Source organism: Physella acuta, unplaced genomic scaffold (assembly GCF_028476545.2).
Source record: "Physella acuta isolate Inbredline_101_S28 unplaced genomic scaffold, ASM2847654v3 ptg001420l, whole genome shotgun sequence".
Classification (NCBI taxonomy): domain Eukaryota; kingdom Metazoa; phylum Mollusca; class Gastropoda; family Physidae; genus Physella; species Physella acuta.
Genome location: NW_026732935.1, coordinates 260789 through 272500, shown reverse-complemented (window position 1 = coordinate 272500; position 11712 = coordinate 260789). Strand labels below are relative to the sequence as shown.

Below are 11712 nucleotides of genomic sequence, written 5' to 3'. Positions count from 1 at the left end.
CCTTGACAATAATACCACTAAGCATAGACCTGCAACTCGTAATAAATACAGTCAGGTTGAGTACTGACAAACATACCCTTTGCAGTGCTATTGAATACCCACATTAGTGGCATTATACTGGCATTTAGTACCGACATCAGTGTTATTAAGTACCCACTTCTTCAGCACTGAGTACCAACATCAGTGACACTGAGCAACCACAGTTTGAGCACTAAGCACTAACAGCAGTGATACTGAGTACCCACTGCTAAGGCTGAGTACCCACATCAACGTTATCCATTACCAACAGCTCCAGCGCTGAGTACCCACAGCAGCGACACCAAGAACCGACTGCAGTAACACTGATTTTCAGCAGCTTCAACACTCAGTACACATGGCTTCAACACTCAGTACACATGGCTTCAACACTCAGTACACATGGCTTCAACACTCATTACCCACTATTTCAGCACTAAGTACCCATACCAGTGGCAATATGTAGATACAGCACTGTCATTGGGGATAAATAGCAGAATCATTCGAGCACAATAGCCGTAGCACGAATCGTAAACATAGGGTACCATCAACAATAGCAGTGAGTACCCACACCGGTGGCACTGAGTACCCACAGCAGTGACACTAGGTACCCAAGCAGCTGCATTGAGCATGGACGAAATGTACAATGGCTGAACACTGTCATTTAGGACAGTATTTGTTTACGTGCTTTGTGTGTATAGCAAATATAGGTCAAATGAGAAATATGCGTCTTTATTAGTTGACCTTACATAAGAGTTCACGAAAATGACGTAACCGGGGACAACTAAGGCTCTACACATTGAAGGAAGTCTTTTCATATGTAGTTTGTTACAGTAGTGTAGTAGAATCACGACAGCAAGGCTTCAAAATACCCATTCATAAGAGTTAGTCAGCGAGCAGGTGCAGCAGAGTTATGTAACTCTATGCCTGAGCTAATAAAGTATAGTTTTGATGAATTTTGCAAGTGATACTACATCTCATTGCATGTCCGTATGTTTAGTTTGTGATATCCTATTGTTTGTGTGTGGATATTTAGAGAAACACGTGACAGTAAAAACAGTAAAATGACCTGGACTAAAAAAAAATTAAATTTCTGTTTGGTCCAAAAGTGCCTGATGTCGCGTTTTCGCGACATACCGTAATTAGCATAAAAAATAAGTCCAAATTAAAAAAAAACGTTATACCTCAAATTCAGTGTCAGTATGATCAGAGAAAATCAGCGCCAATAATTTGTTACACGCTTGGAACATAATTCAGGCATTAAGGGTTAAATGTATAACAGCGACACGGGAAAAACGGTTTATAAACATTATTTCAATAATCAAAACCACCAACAATTATTGTTGATATTTCTTTTCTTTTCTTTTTTTTTTAGAGACGGAAAAAAAAGATGTGTTTACATTCGTAGAAAATAAAAGGTAAAGTATGTTATAGGGCGCTGTAAAATAATACGTAGCGTTGGGGTTGTTTCTATAAGTTTATAAATAAATTAACATTAATATCTTTATACTTTCGTTTGTATGTTTTGCACCCAGTAGAAAATAAACAGTAATGTATGTTATAGTTCGCTGTAAAATAATACGTAGCATTGGGGTTGTTTCTATAGGTTTATAAATAAGTTAATATATAAATGTTTAAACATACATATAGTTATACTTTTGTTTGTATGTTTCTTCTAAACATAATCTTGTTATACCTAAGACTTTCTGAAATTTGAATGGCATAATAGCTTGTCAAAGATACCCGGAAAATCCAAGGCCAATCCCAATACCCGCGTTTACTTAAAGTCATATCCACACACACACACACCGGCTAAACCCCCGGGCCTAGAGCAACCCGTTCATATGTGCCGCACCCGTCCCAGGCGGCTGTCACTAAATACCTCATCCCCACACCACTAACCTCCCAAACCCAGACCCTAATATACCATTCGCCTTCTTCACCCATCCCCTGAGCACATATGTTCAAGCTAACCAACTACAAAGTTAACAGATTGTTTTAAATTTAAAAAAAAATATTCGCTGCATGCCAGTCTGATAATATTGAGGTACACTTGATTTTTGTGAATCCTTGCCGACACTTTCACTATTAACATTGTTTGCGTCACTTCTACATATAGGTACAACAACACAACAACACTATTATTAATTAAAAAATTCAGCACCCTCTATTTTTACTCTCGATTCAAATTTAACTCATCTTTTATTATTTATACACTTTTAAATCGATCAAAAACTAAATGCACACAATAACTTACTCAGCAAATCTTTACAATTTCGATTTATAAAACGGATTGCGAAGATCAAATTAAAACAAATAAAAACGTTGTCAATATACTGAATTAAAAACAATCTTAGATTTATTATGTACAAGTTTAAATATGCGCATTAAAAGTTTGCGTGCTGTGTAAATTAAGAAAGTAAATCATATGAAACAGTCCGTATGTTTAGAAATTTATCATTTGTATATATATATATATATATATATATATATATATATATATATATATATATATATATATATATATATATATATATATATATATATATATATGTTTATTTATTTATTTATATATATTGGATTGTAAATAAAACTGTAATGTTTTATTAACTCTGTTTTATGTTTCTCCCTTGCAGAACACAAAATGAATAAAATAAACTTCTAGAAAAAATAAACATCTGACATTGACAATGTTTTTAAAATTATTTTTATCATTTGGTTTTTTGCTACATGAACGCTGAACATACCAGATCATTCAGCTGTGTCGCCAGATATAAAGATATTATAAACGCTGACTGATGGGTCAAAGAGATGTTCAACACAACTAGTGTTTTCTTTTGCAATAGTAGTATTGCGATGTATGTCATTGTCAGTCATTTATCAACTTTGAATTTTAAAATTAGTTAGTGAAATTATATGGATACCTTTATGCCAAAAAACGAAGAGATCGTATACCTACAATAACTGGTTAACCCCTCATAATTCTCTTATATCTTCTCCTCCCCCACCTACTCCCCAGGAAAAAAAAATATCTGCTTTCATTTATTAATGTTGCGGTGTTTATAGATGACAATATAATAGCATTTGCTCCTTTTTTCTAAGCAGAGATTTAATTATTTATATAATAACTACAACAGTAGCAAAATAAAAGCAGTCCACTTGTAAACATTGTGAAAGAATTTCAATATAAGGAAGATAAGTCAGGCTTATGCAAATGTGGTCATCTAAGCTATACGCCTACAGGTGAATTACACAGTTCAACAATATTATTGATTTTTTTATAGAAAAGCAGGCTAAATGTTCTGAATGGCGCATACTAATTTAACACGTATTACTGAATTCGGAGCAAATGCCTAAAATTAAGATTTAAAATGAAGAAAGAATAATAGTAATTATTTGTTTTAATCATTTATTTATTTATGGATCCCTACATATCATCTAGAATAGTGAAACAAATTGAACTAGCACAATAAAATTGACTCAATTTGCAGCGCTTGCGGCATGTATATATATATATATATATATATATATATATATATATATATATATATATATATATATATATATATACGTCTCAGTCGTGGAAAGTTTTGTTTTCATTTGACTGTAAAAGTTTTTGTTTGTCTTGTCTTTTCTCTAGAGCGTTTATGACAGAGTTCCACGCACACGGTGAAAGAATTGTGTAACTATAGGCATGAAAAGCTGGTTCCTAAACTTTGTTGCAAGAAAGCATATTTTTTTTTACTAAACTTGAATTATATATATATATATATATATATATATATATATATATATATATATATATATATATATATATATATAGACATTTGCTCCGAATTTCGTATTCGATCAACAATCAGTATAAAGCAGGTTTATGTCAATCCATCGATTTATTTTTTTATCACAACAAGATTGCTTTTACATTAAAAATGGCAGGTCCGCGTGTCAAAGCAAGCGGATTATCCCTAGGATTGTAATAAAACAAGGTTCCCTATTTAGAGTATTAGTTCCATATTATGTGAAATGTTTTCAATTTAGCGTAAATAGAACTCCATAGGTTCCTTTTTGACTTTGAAATTATATAACACACTGTTCCTTTTTGGATGAGAAATATAAAAAAAATAGATTTCCTGATGTTGTTAACATTATTTATGTAAAACCAATTACATTCAAGTTAAATTAACTTGCTTAGCGCATACCATCAAGCTACGTTACCTTAGCATTCAGTGAGGAGCTGGCAAAGTGAAAACACGAACATGTTGAACATTAAAGTTGCTGTGGTCCTGATGGTATTGCTTACAACAGCCACTTCGTTCATGTTGATGAACAGAGGTAATATGTTCACATGTTGTATTGCTATAGGTTTACTAACGTTAACGTATTCTTGTGGAGACCCTTAGGAGAAAAGCGCTAGAATTAGACTTCACCACTAGTTGAGTGAATAATCTGGGTCGGCTGCTTTGTCAATTTTATTTTCTTTATTTACTTTCTATTTTTATCTTGGAAGGAGGGCATAAAGTAGTTAGATGTAGCGGTTGATTAAAAGTTGGTATATCGGGAATGTTTGATAGTTTGTAATTACGCAAGATATATTTAATAATATAATTATCTTTGGGAATTACTGCGTGCATGTCTATTGCAAAACCTGAAAACATACATGAAAATAAGATAATTTCAAATGGCGATCATTTGTGAAGTAGAGTTCATGTACATCTTGACCTCGACACGTGAAGGGTTTTTTTGATGGGGTGAAATGTATGCGTTGCTATATTAAACTATATGATGACTACTGCTATAAATAACACTCCAGTTATATTACTATAAATATGTATTGAGGACGGGAACACTCTTATTTTCCGACGACACTAAGTTGACGATATAAACAACTTAGATCATAAAATAGAATTAATTTTATTATCAATTACAAGAACTACACAATATCAAAACACGTCATTTTCCTACAATGGCTAACCCCCAACTGTCTTCAATGTTGCGTCCTACGTCATCGGTAACATTGTCGAGTCATGCTCAATTCAACTCACGCCACAAATATTTTATTAGACACGCACACAATAGAGCTGGTAAGTATGTCACCAACCAGTTCTACTGCTCAATAAAATCTGCATTAGCCATAGAACTGGTTGGTGACCTACTTACCAGCCCTATACCCTCGAACCAAATTGTCTACCATAAAATTTACACCGTCCTTATTAGTCTCTACCAGTCTAGTCTTATTTTATCTATCTAAGCTATGACAGATTGGTTGAGTAAGCACTAGGCCTGTCCGTCTTTACGTACTTCAAGAACTCGATACGTTTAAAGGCAAACACCGTGACTAATTCATTTTTATTACTGTTTAAAGTCTCTTATACAAAAGATCAATTTTAACATCTAAATTGTATGTTTTTTTTTATTTAACATTTTATAGCGGGACATCTAGAGAAACGCTAGAGAGTCCTTGCAAACACGTGACCTAAATCACGAGATACATGCGTCCGCCGCCACAGTGGTGTACACCGGACGTAAACACAATCAGCTGTTCACCAGCGCTTGACGCGTTCACTGTATGTAAAGAACCGCACCGGCGGAAAAGGAAAAATACGTTAAAAAACTTGAACTCTTAGGATAACTCTTACAAAACCAACACTGCAACGGCTAATATAATTCACGGGTAATAACCAATCTCAGCCAATCTGGGTAGCATGTTATACAATTTAAGACCCTTATAATCCAGCAGGGAAGTGATCAGACACATTAATACTGATGTTCAACCCTCATGATGGCCAGCCCCAACTTTTTTCTAACCCACAATAAAACCAAAGAGGAGCCAGTACCACTGCCCTTCCCTGAACATTTCTCACCTCCGTGATACCCAGCCCCATAGAGATAGTATCTCTTATATAATTTTGACCCTCAGGGCCCAGCAGGGAGAACAAAGGGGAAAGTCCCACTGCTCTCCCCTCAACATTTCTCACCTCGATGTCATGTTATGTCATTTAGAGCACACATGGCTTATCAGGGGAAACCTACACACTAGTATACTAGCTACACACTAGGTGCCTTCTGTAAACTACTATACTGTAGGCCCCATGTAGACCTGCAATTGTATCAATTGTAGACTGGGTCCATTGTTTTTGGGCCTTAATAATTTATTAAAGCCTTCAACTACAATAATATCAACTACATGCGTGTATACACTTTTTACAATTTAATTTAAATAGCAGATTCTAGATCTAAGTCTAGTCATACTCATACAATTTATTTCAATTTCAGAAAATTTCGTTTGCTCAAAAAATGATTAGATTATAGAGCGAGATTTCAGATCTTAGAGACAATTAAATGCTTTATTAGGCCTATTATGACTACTTTTGATTTATTATGGGTGTATTTTGAATCGAATGCAGATCTAAATTTTGTAATTAAATTTAAGTAAATAAGTAGATTCTAGATTCTATGTCTACCCAGCGGAGCCAGTCACCCTAAATCCAGAATCTAGATCTGCGGTCCGAATAATAGTTATCTTTTATAGGTAATTAAAATGAAGGTTATTATTTTACTGTCCTTACCTGAAACAAAGTGTCGAGAACAGATTCGCATCTTATTTGCCCGCTGCTTCACTCACCCGCTGCGATAAATATTGGCTAAAAATTGACGGCGCCTATGTTCTGTTAACTGTCGATCTCTATCATCTAGGTTTAATATAACCCTTGGCAGTCGAAATAAAGGAATCCCTTTTGATCTGCCACTTCGAGTATCACAAACTTTCACCGCACAGATCACCATTTTGACTGTAGATCTGTACACCGAGATGGCGGATGTTTACATTCACGAACGGACGTGACGTCATATGAAAGGACTCTATACTCTCGAACCAAATGTCTACCGTAAAATTTACACCGTCCTTATTAGTCGCTACCAGTCTAGTCTTATTTTATCTATCTAAGCTATGACAGATTGGTTGAGTAAGCACTAGGCCTGTCCGTCTTTACGTACTTCAAGAACTCAATACGTTTAAAGGCAAACACCGTGACTAATTCATTTTTATTACTGTTTAAAGTCTCTTATACAAAAGATCAATTTTAACATCTAAATTGTATGTTTTTTTTATTTAACATTTTATAGCTGGACATCTAGAGAAACGGTATGTTGTTGTTTTTTTCTTCACATCTTAAACCAGGGTTGGACTGGCTGTAGGTTAGTTTACAAAAATGGACCCCAACCCCAGACCACATTTGTCATTGTAGGGGTGCGACGTGGTCCAGTCGGTAAAGCTAAACCGAAAAGTCTCGAGTTCGAACCCTCGGGCAGATTAGCTGGGGACATCCACTAGTCTAGGAGATACAACTCCAAAATCAAACAACAGATGCCTTGTAGTTTGTTCGAGGTTGGACAAATGCTATGGAAACAAATCCAAAAAAATCAGGCTGAAATCGGAGTCAATGGCCTCAATGGCGCATAACCAGTTGACACGTATATATAACTGTGTTGGAGGGGATCCCTTCCAACACTAAAAAAAGAACGCAGAAGAAGAAAAGAAGAAGACATTGTCATTGTACATTTTCCTCCACCAGCGTCTGATGATAAGCCTAATCTGGATGGTAATTTACCCGGCAATTTTAATTTTAAAAGTTCACGCACTATAAGACCTAGTACACCACCATTACTGGCCCCTCCCCCTATCTCTTACTAAGGTGCCCACCGGTCCAGTCCACCCCTGTTTTTAACTACTTATGATTGGTCCGTCTTCTTATAATATCTTCTTATAATATCTTGACTAAGCTACTAACAAGCATTGCATTAAACAAAGATTGATTTTGTATTCTATTTGTTCTTCTCTTTTATGTTTAAACCATCAGTGATTGCGTTAAACAAACGTTGATTTTGTATCCAATTTGTTCTTCTTCTCTTGTTTGTTTAAGCCATCAGTGATTGCGCTAAACAAACGTTGATTTTGTTATCTATTTCTTCTTCTTCTCTTGTTTTGATTAAACCATCAGTGATTGCGTTAAACAAACGTTGATTTTGTATGTAATTTGTTCTTCTTTTCTTGTATGTTTGAACTATCAGTGATTGCGCTAAACAAACGTTGACTTTTGTATTCTATTTGTTCTTCTTCTCTTGTATGTTTAAACCATCAGTGATTGCGTTAAACAAACGTTGATTTTGTATCTAATTTGTTCTTCTTTTCTTGTATGTTTGAACTATCAGTGATTGCGCTAAACAAACGTTGACTTTTGTATTCTATTTGCTCTTCTTCTCTTGTATGTTTAAACCATCAGTGATTGCGTTAAACAAAGATTTATTTTGTATCCTATTTGTTCTTCTTTTCTTGTATGTTTGAACTATCAGTGATTGCGCTAAACAAACGTTGACTTTTGTATTCTATTTGTTCTTCTTCTCTTGTATATTTAAACCAACAGTGATTGCGTTAAACAGATTGATTTTGTATCCAATTTTTTCTTCTTCTCTTGTATGTTTAAACCATCAGTGATTGCGTTAAACAAAGATTGATTTTGTATCCTATTTGCTCTTCTTCTCTTGTGTGTTTTAACCGTCAGTGATGATTGGTGCCGGGGAAAATGGCAGGAATGTGTATATACCCAGTTACCCTGTTGCGATGGATACTACTGCAGGTAATAAGGGGGTCATCCATAAATGACGTCACGCTTTTTTAACGTTTTTTTACATCCCCTGTCCCCTCCGTCACACATTGTCACAAAAAGCCTCATCCCCTTCCCCCATCCCAAAAAAATGACGTCATACCTCAGCCTAGAACCCCCTTCAAAATTGCAGTTTAACTTTTCTTAAATCATCGATATTTTTCCAAAATTTTGTCAGAACTCTATCATCATAGAGCATTCTAATCAATTCCTATTACGCTTTATTTAAACAGATTTCTAATACGCGAAATAACGACTAAAATTCGTTTTCTAACATTTTTTTATAATGCAAAAGTGTGAAGTCACACCACCTGAAACATCCCCCCCCCCTGTCATCACACACGGTGACAAATTACGGACACCCCTCCCCCTTAGGAGTGTGACGTCATTTAGGGACGACCCCGTGTCTTTATATGTTAAATATATTTGCAGAAAAAATACCTTGTTTTTTGTGTATTTTCAAATTATTTCCTGTTCATTTAAACAATGTAATATTTTATTTTACAAATCCGTTATGTATTGCTGTCTTTGTTAGGTTTTTAACCAATATTTGTCTTTTGTTTTATTTGTTGTTTTTCATTTGTTTTTTTTTTAATTATTGTTTTTTTTTTGCCGAAAAAAGTCATTAAACAGTGAATTGCGCATTCAAATGTAAATACTACAAGGAAAAAAAACATTGCTTTCTTCATATTTTTTAATTTGTAGATCTCCCAATCGTATCCAAACGAAAATGTATGATATTATTGGAATAATATTGTAAATTAAACAGGAACACAGCTTAAATAAATAAACAAAGCTAACGTTTAACTTATAACAATAAAAAGAAGATTAAAAAAAAATATATATGTATAATGTCTGCTTCAATGCCGAACACATAACTTTACATTTTTGTGTGCATACAATCGTCTCGGCTACTACGTCACATATCTTATCTGTGAAAATATTTCTAATTAATTAATTAAGGATATGGAACAATATATATATATATATATATATATATATATATATATATATATATATATATATATATATATATATATATATAATATTCACATTCGCAGTAAATATGCTCAAGTTTGTTTTCCAAACGTAAAATGAAGGTAATGTATGTGTGTATTGAAAAAGTATTGCACATAAAAGAACCTCAAATTATTCTTAAAATACAACACTGATAACTATCCCAAGACCAAGAGATAGAGATATATTTTAAATATATATATATATAGCCTATATGACATAGTCAATTGATATGTTCAAAGCTTTAAATGGCTCTTTTCATTGTGTGTATTATATATATATATATATATATATATATATATATATATATATATATATATATATATATATATATATATATATATATCGCACACACACTCCTTACCTTGTTGAGCTGTAAATAAACGGAAAACGGCTGTTTTTAAGCCTTGAGTATGGACTGTTACAGAAGTTTTCTTACACGACCCAAGTGCTACACTATCTATTGTTTTATATTATAAAATAAACAATAACCTTTCAGTTCCAGATTTCTATTGGAAGATCTTTTGCATCAAACAAGACCGCAAGCGTCTTCTGTGTGTTGGATTTAAATTGATTTTATTTCTAGAATGATTTAATGAAAGAGATAAAGTTTTAAGATGTATTCAATGATTAAAACAATAACATAATGTACACAATAAATGTGTGTGTAATATGTTGATTCCACCTGGGCTTTGCTATTAGTGAAAAAAAGAGGGATTTGTTTAGGCATAGACAGTGACATCATAGCATTAATTCTTGATTATGCGAAGCAAAGTGTGTCAAATTGTTGCTGTTTAATAAAACATAGCGAATAAAGCAAATACTGACAAGAACAATCCGATGGTATTTGGACTGGGGTTTAGTGTATCGCATTCCGTACCCTCAACTCTGATGGGTACCTATCTCACACTAGGGAAACACATGCGGCTAGGCATAGTGCTGACCATTGTGTCAACCTAGCATGCTGAGATCTTGAAACAGATGATCTCTACTTCATCTGCCCCATGTGTCTTAGATAGTATACTACTTTTCTCTACATATACTTTTATAATAATATTTTAAGAAAGACCAGCCGTTAAACAACTTTGTAGGATCACTGGTAGTAGGGGACAAAACCTACTCTGTCACTTAGAACAATTTTTATTAGAAACTTTATAAAGTCCAAGGTATTTTGATTAAGGATTTTTGCTGTGAGTTATTTATTTTTTTACTTGTATGTATAAAAATATGAAGGTCATCGTGTGGAAAGTATAAATGACGGTCTAAAAAATAAAATATACAGAACAATGTTTGAGTATTGTCCGAATTCAGTAAAAACAGAACCTATGTTTAGGGGAACCGGATATCGGACAGAGTGGATTGTTAAGGACTTATGTTCCATGATGAGTAAAGAGGATTAAGTCAAGCTAGTTATTGTCCGAATAATAAAACCAACCACTAAATATTGAGTATGCTAAAGTCAATTTAGATTACAATATGTAAGCTTTATATTGATTTGATGCTAATTAATTTGCAGCTAAGTATCGTTTCTTCGTTTGACGGTCGAAATAAACAGGAACTCAAAACCTACTAAACCAACGTTTTCATTTTAACAATAAATCAAAGTATCAACCAATCTTATCAACAATGTTCCTAGACAGCGAGTAGTAATGTTTGCTTACAAGCAACAGAAATACCACAAGTCGGATCACTCGCTCAAGCTAGTATGCAATACGATAATAATATATAAACAGTAATGTTTCAATACAAATCTTGTAACATCCGTTACCATGGAAAAAGAGTTGTATATCCCAGAGTTTCTTCCAGACATGTTCCCCACCCTAGACAAAATGGATTTTATATAGAAAAAAAAATTAACATTGTCCTCCAACTCCCCGGAAATTTAAGCCCCCCCCCCCCAGGAGAAAATAAACTGGAAGAAACACTCCTTCCTCCCATCCATGTTTGGCAGATATCACAAGAGTGACAGTAACGCCAGCGAGTATGTTTAAAAAAAAGTAAATTTCCCTTTTCAAACCCG

The 11712-nt window shown here is 33.9% G+C and overlaps 2 long non-coding RNA genes across 2 annotated transcripts in view; both read left to right on the top strand.

The window, feature by feature from the left end:
* LOC131927580 (uncharacterized) overlaps positions 1-2706 on the top strand; it is a 4322-nt gene extending 1616 nt beyond the window's left edge. The window contains exons 2-3 of the long non-coding RNA XR_009383665.1: positions 1391-1433; positions 2652-2706. This is a non-coding gene — a long non-coding RNA (uncharacterized LOC131927580). The remainder of the gene's footprint in view (positions 1-1390; positions 1434-2651) is intronic.
* A 1520-nt stretch (positions 2707-4226) lies between these two features.
* On the top strand, positions 4227-10309 carry LOC131927581 (uncharacterized). Its single transcript, XR_009383666.1, has 5 exons — positions 4227-4347; positions 7138-7156; positions 8574-8648; positions 9737-9775; positions 10192-10309. It is a non-coding gene; the product is annotated as an uncharacterized LOC131927581 (long non-coding RNA).
* The last annotated feature ends 1403 nt before the right edge of the window (positions 10310-11712 follow it).